Source organism: Hippocampus comes, unplaced genomic scaffold (genome assembly GCF_001891065.2).
Source record: "Hippocampus comes isolate QL1 unplaced genomic scaffold, H_comes_QL1_v1.1 scaffold130, whole genome shotgun sequence".
NCBI lineage: Eukaryota > Metazoa > Chordata > Actinopteri > Syngnathiformes > Syngnathidae > Hippocampus > Hippocampus comes.
This window is the reverse complement of record NW_017842057.1, coordinates 3,217,764-3,230,190: the sequence shown is the minus strand read 5'-3', so window position 1 is coordinate 3,230,190 and position 12,427 is coordinate 3,217,764. Positions and strand designations below refer to the sequence as shown.

Here is a 12,427-nt window from a genome sequence, read left to right as displayed (position 1 = left end):
TTCATCAAATCAAATACAATGAAATTCTATGACCTGGTTGACTTCAAAATTGCCCAATTAATGTATAAAGCACATAACAATCTCCTTTGTCAAAATATCCAGAAGCTTTTTGAAATCAGAGATAGTTGTTATAATCTAAGAGGTATTAATCAATACAAAAAATCCAGAACAAGAACAAACATCAAGCAAAGGTGTGTATCAGTAAAAGGAGTTAATCTGTGGAATAACCTTGAGATGGATCTGAAAATGAGTAAATCGTTGGACGAGTTCAAAAACAAATTTAAAAGATTAGTACAAAAAAGCTACATAAAACAAAGTTAAGAAGATAAATTTTACATACTGGTACTTATAAAATATAGTAATACTATGGTTTGTTCTTGTTCTGGATTTTGAACAACTTATTGAATGTATTCAAGAAATGTGGTATATATAATGAATATGAGTCATTTGATATAAAAAGTAGAAAGAATAATGATACATATATACAAACCAAAAGGTGTATCAATAGATAAGCATAGTACACAAAAGGGTAAAAGTATTTGATGAAATGTAGATTTCTTCCTTTTCTTTGGTATTGGAAATGATCAATATACATTATTGCTCAAAAAGGGGTAGGACTAGATAAGTTGTATACTTCTTCCTACTCCTTTGAACATATAACTGTGATGATGTTTGTATTACTTACTTTTACTTTTATTTTCCTTTCATAGTTTTTGTTTGCATTTTGTCATGTTGTTGTATGTTTTATATATGTTCAATAAACAAACAAACAAACAAACAAACAAACAAAATGTAGCACTTCCACAACAGCCCAAACAAAGCACTTTACAGAATGTTTAACATAATATAACAATCATACAACAGAACACATAACATAAAACATTGACAATGGTTCAATTATAACTGTTTTGACATGCACCTTGATGTTTGCTGTGTCTGCTGTGCTATCTTAATGTTTACATGCTTGCGGCCGAGTTAGCTAGGGGGTGGGAGAGGGGAAAACAAACAAACAAACAAACAAACAAAATGTAGCACTTCCACAACAGCCCAAACAAAGCACTTTACAGAATGTTTAACATAATATAACAATCATACAACAGAACACATAACATAAAACATTGACAATGGTTCAATTATAACTGTTTTGACATGCACCTTGATGTTTGCTGTGTCTGCTGTGCTATCTTAATGTTTACATGCTTGCGGCCGAGTTAGCTAGGGGGTGGTAGAGTGTAAAAGAGAAGGAGAAAGAGAAGGGAAAAAAATATTTCCAAGGGAGACCTTGTATTGAGGCAGTTTGCAGACAGTCCTTCAGCACCCTGTTGAACTGTTCAACTTCTCCATTAGCACGGGGATAGGAGCCCGACGTTTTCAGGTGTACAATTTGTCTCTGTTTCAGGAAGTCCTTGAACTCAGCAGAGGTAAATTCTGGCCTTCGCAAATTCACGTGGTCTGCTCGTGTCATTGAATTTGATTATGGCATCAAATACAGGCCTGTCTCAGAGAATGATTTTGCTGATTGCTTATCAAGACTGCCACTCCCTGAAACTGGCATGGACCAAACAGAGAAAGGGTAAAAGGCATACAGGACAAGATAAAGCAGTCCACAGATGTGAGGAGAGGTGCAAAACACCAGCACATCCACCTTGGAGACCAGGTTAGAATCAATAAGCCGTGGAAAGTAAGAAAAGGGGAACAAAAAGTTCACTGAACCACGAATGGTTGTGAGGCAGAAAGTTCCCAACTCATACCTGCTGGATGATGGTTGGACCTGGAATGCATCACAACTGTCTGCATTGCCGCCACTGGACGTAGATTTAGACGTGGACAGGTAAGTGAGGAATTCTCATCCTGGGATCCATGCTCACGCAGAGAAGGATGAACAATGCAAGCATTCTATGGCCAGGCAACTGTGATGGGCTGAGGACTCGCCACACCAGAAAAAAAAAAAAAAAATTCTGCTCTAGCTGTTTTGCACATTATTGATTAATTAGGTTATGCGAATTGTGATGGAAGTTGTTGGCTTTTTTGAAAAGTGGGAAGATTTGTCTACTGTACTTTCAAAATGTATGCATGCTTGTGACCCCCATGAGCGAGGGGGTGGTAGAGTGTAGAAGAGAATGAGAAAAAGAAGGAGAGAAGAGGCTTGTTCTTCTTGCATGAGAGAGAGGAGAGACAAAGAGAAAGCCACTACAATCAGGGGTGGGCAAACTTTTTGGCTCGGGGGCCACATTTATTTTTAAAATTTGACAGATGGGCCGGGTCAGCACAAGATACGGTACATACATACAGTCTTTGATCCACTGGTGAAAAGGACACTTTGATTCGCTCCTCTTTCATCTATAACTGCTTCAGACAACAAAGTGGATGCACGAAAGGGGTTAAGATTGCACGATTGTCTGTGTCTAATGTGTTGTCTTGTATTATTTTGTCATTTTATGTTAACTTTTCTTTTGATGGCGGTGCGGGCACCCACAGCGGCTCCTCTTGTTGTATGTTGTGAGAGGGAAGAAATTTCATCTGTGCTGTGTACAGCACATTTGACAATAAAGTTGTACTTGATACTTGATACAAAAAAACCCCCAGCATTTGTTGACAGTCCATATCAAACATCAACAGAACAAAAGCATTAAAGTATGAACATACTTTTTAAATGAGAACAGTATTGTTGATCACCGATTTTAGCCAGTGCATTGTTGCAGATGGGTTGTGATCTGACCAGTAGAAATAGAGCGATACAGTATTTTCTAGTTAAGGAATCATATTTGCAGTGTCCCATCTTTCTTTATTACAGAATTTCCTTCTGTGGGAAACAACTACGTTACATGCCTGTATGAACGTCCAAGTATTTTAACAACATATATGTGTGACAACACAAGCAACAAAGTGCAACAATATATTGCCCAAAAACTGTTTATAACACAAGAACTGCAGTATACAGGACAGGCATATGAACAAAATATCGTCTCAAAAAATTAGGACTATTTGCTACAAAATGAGACTAGAAACAGACCTGGTCGCTTTTCTTTCCATTCACTCAACTGTCTCTAACTTGACCTCCCCTCGATCACCACCAAAGACAGCGCTGATGAGCTGATGTCGTGCAACCAACTTTTGAAGCCAGCCACGGAACGCTTCGAAGTCCTCGATGCCCATAGTTTGTGCTATGGAGCTCGCCTTCTCTCCTATCAGCGGTCCAGCTTGCGGGAGGCTATTTTTTTTAATCGCGTTAATCTACATTTTAATCTCTGCCTTTATTGTTTTTGTAGGTGGGTTGGCTTTTTCTAATAGCCCTTTTTATGTGTTGCCTTCCTGTGTTCGAGTTGTTGAGGGTGGGGAAACAACTGTCAGTCACAGCCTGAAGCGGACATTAATTGGCTACCATTATGTTGGGGCTTGTTTAGCTGAAGCTGAATAGGCTCCCATTGGAGTTGGGCGGGCTTAGTAAGCAGCGGTGAGGAGTGGAGAGGTGAAAATGGAGGAGTGTGTGAGAGTTCTCGGCACAATGAATGGAAAATTTACATTCCAAAAACGCCTTGATGACACAATTGATGAAGGTAGAGTGTTGTGCCTAATTTGTAAGGAGTTTGCTTACCACCGAAGCAGCTCAAATTTAGCCTCCCACATCAATGCAAGGCACCCAGTCGCGAGTGCAGCCACAGCTAACGTTAGCACCGAAAGCGTTAGCAATATAGCGAGCGAGCACAGCAAAGCTCTTCGGCAAACTAAACTCGAGAACACCCCACGTATGAGGCATAGTTGATGTGTCCTCTGTAGACTACTAGAAGTTATGGATTTTTTTTTCAGCACTCTTAGTTTGTCATGATGAACAGTGTTATTTCTGAAGTGCTAACAGCACTGTGATTGAAGGGTCTGTTTTACTGATTGTTTATTATCTGGAGCAAGTTCAGTGTTCAGTGCTTGTATTGCTCAGAAAATGGTTCTTACTGTTTTTGATATGTTAACCTAAGCACTTTTTAAGGACCTGATGTTCTATTTTATTTTTATTTTGTAATTCTTTGGAGATCTACAAAAAACAAACAAAACAGTGATATTCCCCTCGTGGCCGAAACTAAAGGTGGCAGGTAGGACTTTGACTCGTCTCAAATACAGCAGGAAGTAAATGGCTCGGACTGCATCTGTTCAAGTCTGCTGAAAAACAATAAAATACGTTATAATGCCACTTTTTCTTCTATCTTTTGATCTTCCTCAATAATGTAACGAATTTAAAATGAAAATTGGGGTTTCTCAGTAATTTTCAGACGAGATTAAAATATAGATTAGTTAGATTCATTACAGACCCTAAATAATTCATAAATAAATAATTAATAAATAAAATAATAATTCATCGCATACACTCAACATACACGAAAACTCACCACATTTTGCATACCCATTGTGCCTGTTGAAAATTGATATTTTAAAGTTGTCATCAGCGTTTCAAACAAAATGGATCTGTAGCGCCAACTAATGTGGAAAAACAAAATCAGATCCAGGTTAGTTTGCCCTCGGGCTACGAAAATTGAGATATGAATTTTTGAATGTCTAATTTTGGCCCAGGGTCATACTTTTGCACCCTTATCCTCAAGGGTGTATCTGATTTATTTCAGACTTGAGCTCTGCCATCATAAGCCCTGGGAAACCAACAGCACAACAAATCTTCAGTTTTCGAAATACAATTTACAATTTCACAGGTGAGTGGTCATGCCACCAACAGGCTAAAGCAGGGGTCCCCAACCTTTTTTGCCCCACGGACCGGTTGAAGTCAGACAATATTTTCAGGGACCGGCATTTAAGGTGTGGCGAATTAATACAACAAAATAATATGATATGAGCTGCATGAAAACTGTGGTGTTTTCGAAATATAATAATAAACACAAGGAGCGTCTAATCTGGTCGCAACACTCTTATCGCTCTGGTAATGTTTAATGCCTTCAAAATACGATACAACGCAAATTCAAAGTGCATGAAAATGACGACTCACCACAGTCCCGAGCTTGATTTTCTGCAATCAGACAGTCCCATCTCGGGGTAATAGGAGACAATGACACCTCAAGTGTGTGGTTTATGTCCAGTCTACTTCGTAATTTTGTTTTAGTCGCCGTTGCTGCAGAAACTCCCCACTTCACACAGGTAGGATGTCGGAAATAGCAACAGTGCTATTGTGGCGATCTCAGAGTATTCAGCCATAACTTTGATCCAGTTGTTTCGAACGTACTTTTAAGGCCGCTGTCATTTGTGATCTCCAAGCAGCATTTTTACTCATTTTGCGGGCTTTAGTGTTTTGTTTTTAAGCGTCATTGGTCACGTGACCGAGAAGTGTGGCTTGACGTGAGTCAAGCGTGACACAGACGGATGTAAAAGAGAATCCGGTAATTTTTCAAAATAAAACATCTTTCGTGTTCCGAAATAAATAAAACAGAAATAAGGCAAGTTCTTTCTGTGCGGCCCGGTACCAAATGCCCTGCGGACCGGTACCGGTCCGCGGACCGGCGGTTGGGGACCCCTGGGCTAAAGGACATATATGTTTTATTCTTTGATATTTTTCGATTGCAGGTGAACCAGGTCTCATATTTGCTCAGAAGAGTGTTAAAGCTTTCATGATGTTAAAATACGGTCTTGCGAAACGCTGTTGGTGTGATGTTGCGTACTTTCACCAATAAAACAACACTCGTTTAGAGTTTCTAAACCTGCTTAAAAACTCATGAAACTTTGCACACACATCAAGCCTGTCAAAATCCCCAATGTATTTTTTTTTCATTTAAATATTTTTTAAAAGATGGCTCATTAGAGTTCCCTACAATTTTTTAACAATGCATCCTGAGTGTATTTTTCACCTCAGTCTACAACAATTTGGTGGTCACAGCATTTGTGAAAACATGACATTTTGCACGTATCACATATCACACAGATCTTGCCTGATGACATAATAAATATTTTGTTTATTGTGCGTTTTTTACAAAATGACTCAGTAGTGCTCCCTAAAACGTTTTATGAACCAGCTGCGGTTGTGTATTTCACCAAGATCTACAACAAGTTGGAGGCATATTTAAGTGCCTGATATCTACAAAAGAGTAGCCATCTGCTAAACCTGGCAGGAAGTCCGGCATTTGAATTTTCTTTTAAATTTTTTATAGAGGTCATATCCTTCCAGAGATTTTGTGCCACTGTCTTGAAACTGTGGGAGTTTCATCTAAAGATGTTCAAGATGAAAGGTAAGATCAAAGTTTTTTATTTTGTCGAATGCTGATGTCATGGTGATGCGCTGTGTCCCATCTCATCTAAATTCAAGCAAAATTATGATGATTTTGACGGTCCCATTTTGCACACACTTCACACCTGGCAAAGTGATCAAAATTATATTAATCTATTGTGTGGTTTAAAAAAAACATGACTAAATTGCGCCCCCTCAATTTTTTAATGTCACAGCTCCGATTGAACATTTTACCTGGATCTACCAAAAGTTGGAATATATAACAGTCCAAAGCCTACAAACGTTTCTGTTGCCCTACCCTAAACTCAACAAAGTTCAAATTTTGCCTTATTTATCGCTTTTTTCTAGAGGACATATTTTATCAAAGTAGCTTTTAATCTGATGTACTTGATGTAAAAAAAAAAAAATGTATTCCAATGTACCAGCAATCCAATGTGCCTGGACTGCAACGTGGCCGGGTCTCCGAGTGTCCTTCATAGTTGCCGGCAGGTCTAGTTCCTAATTTTAACATTACGTACCATATCTACACTCGTAGAAATGTATTGCAACAAGACAATATGCTGTTTTTAAATACAAATTCAAAATTGAGATTAGTGTGTTAGCTTTGCCCTCGGCAAGCACTCCAGTGTCTCATGTAGCCGCTTTGCAAAATTAATTGTCCCACCACTGGTGTACTATGGATATAGTTGGCACAACCATTCAGTTGAGTTGCGCTTGATTTAATGTACCCGTATGTACTGTTTTGCAATCCAAATATTTGAAGCAAAATTTTGTGTTGAGAATATTGAGTTATAGTAACAAATGTGTAAGATTTAAAAAATAAGTAAATAAAAAAGGAATTTCAACATAAATCATCCATCCATTATCTCAACCGCTTAACCTTACCAGGCATGTTTTTGGAATGCAGTAGCAAACCAGAGTGCCCAGAGAAAACCCACGCAAGCAACGGGGGGAACATGCAAACTCCACACAGGAGAAGGCATTGGCCGGATTCAAACCCACGACCTCTACACCGTGAGATGGACATGAAGCATTCCAATTTTATTCAGCCAAGTGAAACTTACCTTAATGGAAGTCAGATCATCTGTCTTTCTGCGGACTGTGGGAAGGGAACGACAGAAGAGATCTTATCAGAAAGAAGATCCGATGTCCAATGGGCAGCAGCTTTGTTGAGTAACAGACTGAGGCTTGTTGTTCACGGTCCGTCCCTCAGCTTGAGATACGCCACAAGTGAAAGGAACTCTATTCAGGGGACAAACCAATCGTCTCCTAATGTAACTCTGTCTGGGTGGAGTCATCATGTTGAAAGAAATGTCCACATTCCAAATCCAGTAAACAGAACAAATATTTCTTATTCGTCTGCCATAATCACAATTTCATCCAATTGTTTTCAACGGCGATACTTTATAATTTTTTTCAAGGTTTAATAACAGATAAAAAGCTAATTTACTCATTACTACATTCACTACTTACCAATGTTGACACAAAGATGTGTTTACACTGCCCATGATACTCACTGTGGAGCACGCTTTTAATTTGTAGTCAAATATGTCCACCGTATAGTTACTGTATTCTGGGAATGAACCATACAGGCAAATCATTTATCAACGCTTATCAAAGTGAGGTCAATATTCTTCAATCATTAATCAGCAGTCATTCATTTGTGGAGTTGCAAAGATCTATGCAAATGTCCTCAACAATCTAACAGAATTACCGCAGTCCATCTACTGCATAGCTCTCGGTCTATATACTCTAGTAAGAGTACATTGCTCTATTTATACTCCATTGCAGATCTTGATAACATCTAAGTGGCTGCGACTGGGTAAACTCATATCTGTCTTTTTAAATTTTTTTGGATTATTTTTATTTCACTGTATTAAAATAAGTGTAAATTGAGTATAATGATTAGCTTCTACTTCGAATCAGAACAATTAAAAAAATTAATGTCGATAAATTATTTACAAAACTTTCTCCCTTAATGTTTCTGCTGTAAATTGGGAATTTCTCCATTGTGAGACAAATTGTTTTTTTAATCTTATTTTCAAATATTAAATGAAATTAACAAATTGAATTCCTTTACGAAATTCACTTCGTAAAGGAAATTAAGTAAATACAGTCGATGTAATAAGCAGTTCAGAACACCAATAATTGCCTCACTATTTCACTTTATTTGTATCTTCTTAATCTTCACACATACTGTGAGATATTTTTCAGTCTTAGGGATGAATAATAGCTGATCACCAAATCATCCGATTTAGACAATCTGTTGTTACACCTGCTAGATTGTCCCATTTCAGCCCAACTTATCTAAACATGCATTTACCCCTGTGAAGAGATGACTTCTTGTTGACTGCATGAATGCCAGCTCCTTTGTGATTTTGAAGGCTGCAGTTGATCCCATGTAACATGATAGTAGTGTTGATCCAGAGCCAGAGAAAAATAGTCAAAGTTGAAAGTTCTGGTTTTCTTTTCTGGGAAGTTCAATATGTGATCAACATTTCCTGTGATGGAATCAACCCTTCTCGTGCCTCTGAAGAGGGGCACATCCTAGAATTCTCCCTTTTTTTTCGCTAGGCATATCAGGGTGGCAGCGTCCACCATACACTCCTAAATGAACTTTCCTTTTTTTTTTTTTTTTTTTTTGCAGTTTTGTGAAACATAACATAACTTGTCTAGGACAGCTGCAAAAAATAAAAATGTCCCTGACTTGTTTGCGGCTTGACGAGCAAAGCCTCGGACTTTTCTGCATGCTCTCCATATGTCAGTCAAAGTCTTTTTTCATGGGTTTGGTAAGGTGACGGCGATTCAGATTTTAATCCTTAACCCTTATATTATGTTAAGGGTCAATTTGACCCATTTCAGTTCTTGCGTTGACCAAAGCACTGGATATCCTTTCATTTTCTTCATGAAATTTATTGACTTTTCCTAATCTAGGGTCATGAACTGGAGTGTAAAATCTGGACACTCTGATGTGTAGTGGGATGTCTGTGCACAGTTTGAATACAAATATGATGTTGGGGGCCATTTTGACCCAGGCACTTTAATGTGGGCAAACAGCTTTTCAGATCCAAAAGAAACATGTCAAATTGATGAACAGTACTTAGTTTTGACTGCTCAGTGACTGCCAGAGACCCAGGTATGTGTAGAGCAGGAACTTTCTCTCATTTGACTCGTCACTCTTCTCATGTCATTTCTTTGACCAACATACCAAAAATGAGCTCCAGAAAATTTACAGCTGAAGAAGCTTCATCACAGAGTTCGAACGGGGATAGTGATGCAGAGGAAGATATTTCAGAGACAGAGGATCTTTCTGGCAAGTATGGCATCAAAATGTGGGCAGCCTGTGATGCAAAATCTAGTTTTGCATGGAATATGCAAGTGCATACTGGAAAGGTACTTGGAGGAGCATCTGAGAAGATTCAGATGATGTGTGTGGTGCTAAAGATGAGTGAAGGACTGCAAAGTTATAATGTCTTTACAATGTATGGCCTTGGAGATGAAGTTCAGGAGAGAAAGCTGACTATGTTGGCAACAGTCAGAAGAAATAAGACCCGGTGAAATTCTGAAGATGCAGGGCAGACCTCTGCATTCCTCAGTTTTTGTTTTCACTGAGAAAGCAGCAGTTGTTTCATACTGCCCAAAGAAAAACAAAAATGTTCTTGTAATGAGCACAGTGCACATAGATGCATCACTGAGCACAAGAGAAGACATGAAGCCACAAATGATCCTGGACTTCAACTCCACCAAAGGGGGACTTGACAATCTGACAGCACACGTACAACTGCCAGTGCATTACTTTGTAGATAAAACATTGAAAATCTCAGAAGAGTTAAATGAAAAAAAGAAACGTGACATGGAAAAACTTAAACTAAACCGTTCTTAAATATACTGTTGGGATTAAAAATCTGTTGTCTGTCTCTTTTCTGAATGTTTACATCATCTTAAACAAAGTTGTGACTGGTGTAACCTGTTTTTTGACTATTTTTTGTAGATTTTTATCTACAAAAATGACCCACAACATAATTAACGTGATTTTTTTTCAACATAATATGAGGGTTAAATACAGCAACCTATATGATACAAACTAAGCACATATCTTTTACTTTGGACCTCTGTAAAAACTTAGCAATTCATATCTTGTTGAAGATGCGGCGTCACTACACAACTCAGGGTTCTACAACTCAAGGTTCTTCTTAATTTGGATTGTGGTGGCCCTGCCAGAAATAGCACTGGCTCAGCAGATCACTGCTGTTGGGTCAAGACCTCATTTGTCACAATTCGGTTAGTTAAATTTTTTACAAAAATCCATACTATTTTCCAGATCCCACAGATGTGTGTTATTTTTACATATTCACCAATCTTGAGTGTTAAAACGCTGGCTTTCTTTGACTATACAGTGCAACGTTAATGATTGAAACAACATGCCGTTTTGGGGTTTGCTGCAAAGTGATGATCATAGCAGAGGATATAAACAGAACTCGTCACTTAATCACTGCAAGCACAAGTCTACTGTACATGGCGAATTAAAAACCATATACAGAATGGCTATAATACTAAATAACAAATGATAAATATCAAGATTCATAATAAATGATAGTTAATAAAGTAATTGATGATAAAAGATAACTAAAGTAATTCATAATTAAAAGACAATTACAGGTATATCAATTTAAAAAAGCAACGAGTTGTTGACTTCATTATATTTATTGATGAAATTTGTTTATCTCTATGTCCAGACTTTATAGACTCACTGTAGAACGGAGTGGGCGGCCTGGTGGTCCAGTGGTTAGCGCTTTGACCTCACAGTGCAGAGGTACTGGGTTTAATTCCAGCTCAGGCCTCCCTGTGTGGAGTTTGCATGTTCTCCCCGGGCCTGCGTGGGTTTTCTCCTGGTACTCAGGTTTCCTCCCACATTCCAAAAACATACATGGCGGACTGATTGAACACTCTAAATTGTCCCTGGATGTGAGTGTGAGCGTGGATGGTTATTCGTCTCTGTGTGCCCTGCGATTGTCTGGCAACTGGTTCAGGGTGTCCCCCGCCTACTGCCCGAAGACAGCGGGGATAGGCTCCAGCACCCCCCGCGACCCTTTTGAGGAGAAAGCGGATCGGAAAATGAATAAATGAATGTAGAACGGAGTGTCCCCAACCACCGGTCCGCGAAGCAGTACCAGGCCTCGGCACATTTGGGACTGGTCAACACAAAGACTGACCTGCGAGCTGTAAGTACATTTGCAAATTTCAGACGTGGGGGAAATGTGCACGACTCTATTCACCCTTCTAACATTCGTTTGCAAGTTCAAATAAACAGAATCCACTAACCAAATGGGAAAAGAAGCAGTCAATAGAAAGTTATAGGAACAAATTGACCAACCGTACTGCTAAACGCGCAGCTGACGGGCAGCCATGACTTCCAAAGATGAAGCAATTTTGACAAGAGAGGTTCCTTAGCAGTATCTGAAACCTGTTAAATCATTTGAACACATAGCGGCCATGTGATTGCGTGGAAAGCATGAAAATGCGAACAGTTTGCGCAGATTGACCACCTAAACATTAGCAGTTTAGGCGCAAATACTTAGCTAGCAGCCACCGGATGAAAGCAGCAATCATCGTACCATCTTTTGACTGATCACGTTTGCAAGTAGCTATAATGCCAACGCCATAGACTTAAAATGATTGTGTTTACATTATAAGGCATAATTATTATTTCTGATTGGTTCATTTCTCAGTACAGTAGTTCACAGCGTTATTTTATTTTATTCTACATTTGTTGTACAGTACAATAACACTGTTTGAAATGAAATGAAACAAATCCATGTTAAGAAAATGTTTAATTACTCTGTAATTATCTTCATTGTCAGTACCTCTTCTTTAAAACTAGTAATTTGAAAGCTATGGAAAAAATGGTTGCCGGTTCGCAAACAGCATGGACTTGTCTCAACTGATCCATGACACACAAGTTTGGGGACATAAGTCTGCTGTAGAACATGCAATCAAAATAATTTAAAAAACAAAATAAAAACATAACTAAAATAAAAGAAAAATTATCTTGTGGCCAGAAAAGGTTTTCAATCAAAATGTTGTTGCAAAGAATTAAATCCCAATACAACAGTGCCTTCAAGTGCCATTTAGGCCAGGGGTTGGGAACCTCTGGCTCTTTGGATGATTGCATCTGGCTCGCAGATAAAACAAAATATTCTCGTTTATTTAATC

General features: G+C 38.6%; 1 protein-coding gene across 4 annotated transcripts in view; it reads right to left on the bottom strand.

The window, feature by feature from the left end:
• The window catches only part of LOC109510584 (aldehyde dehydrogenase, dimeric NADP-preferring-like), a 28,946-nt gene extending 21,034 nt beyond the window's left edge, over window positions 1–7,912 (bottom strand). For 2 of the 4 annotated variants that reach the window (XM_019860988.1, XM_019860989.1), the window contains exons 1-2: window positions 7,688–7,912; window positions 7,279–7,456 (exon numbers count right to left, since the gene is read on the bottom strand). The gene's annotated coding sequence lies outside the window, so the exon portion shown is untranslated. Of the gene's footprint in view, window positions 1–7,278; window positions 7,595–7,687 lie in introns of those variants that run through there. The other 2 variants (XM_019860990.1, XM_019860987.1) reach the window with 2 other exon arrangements.
• Between the last annotated feature and the right edge of the window lie 4,515 nt (window positions 7,913–12,427).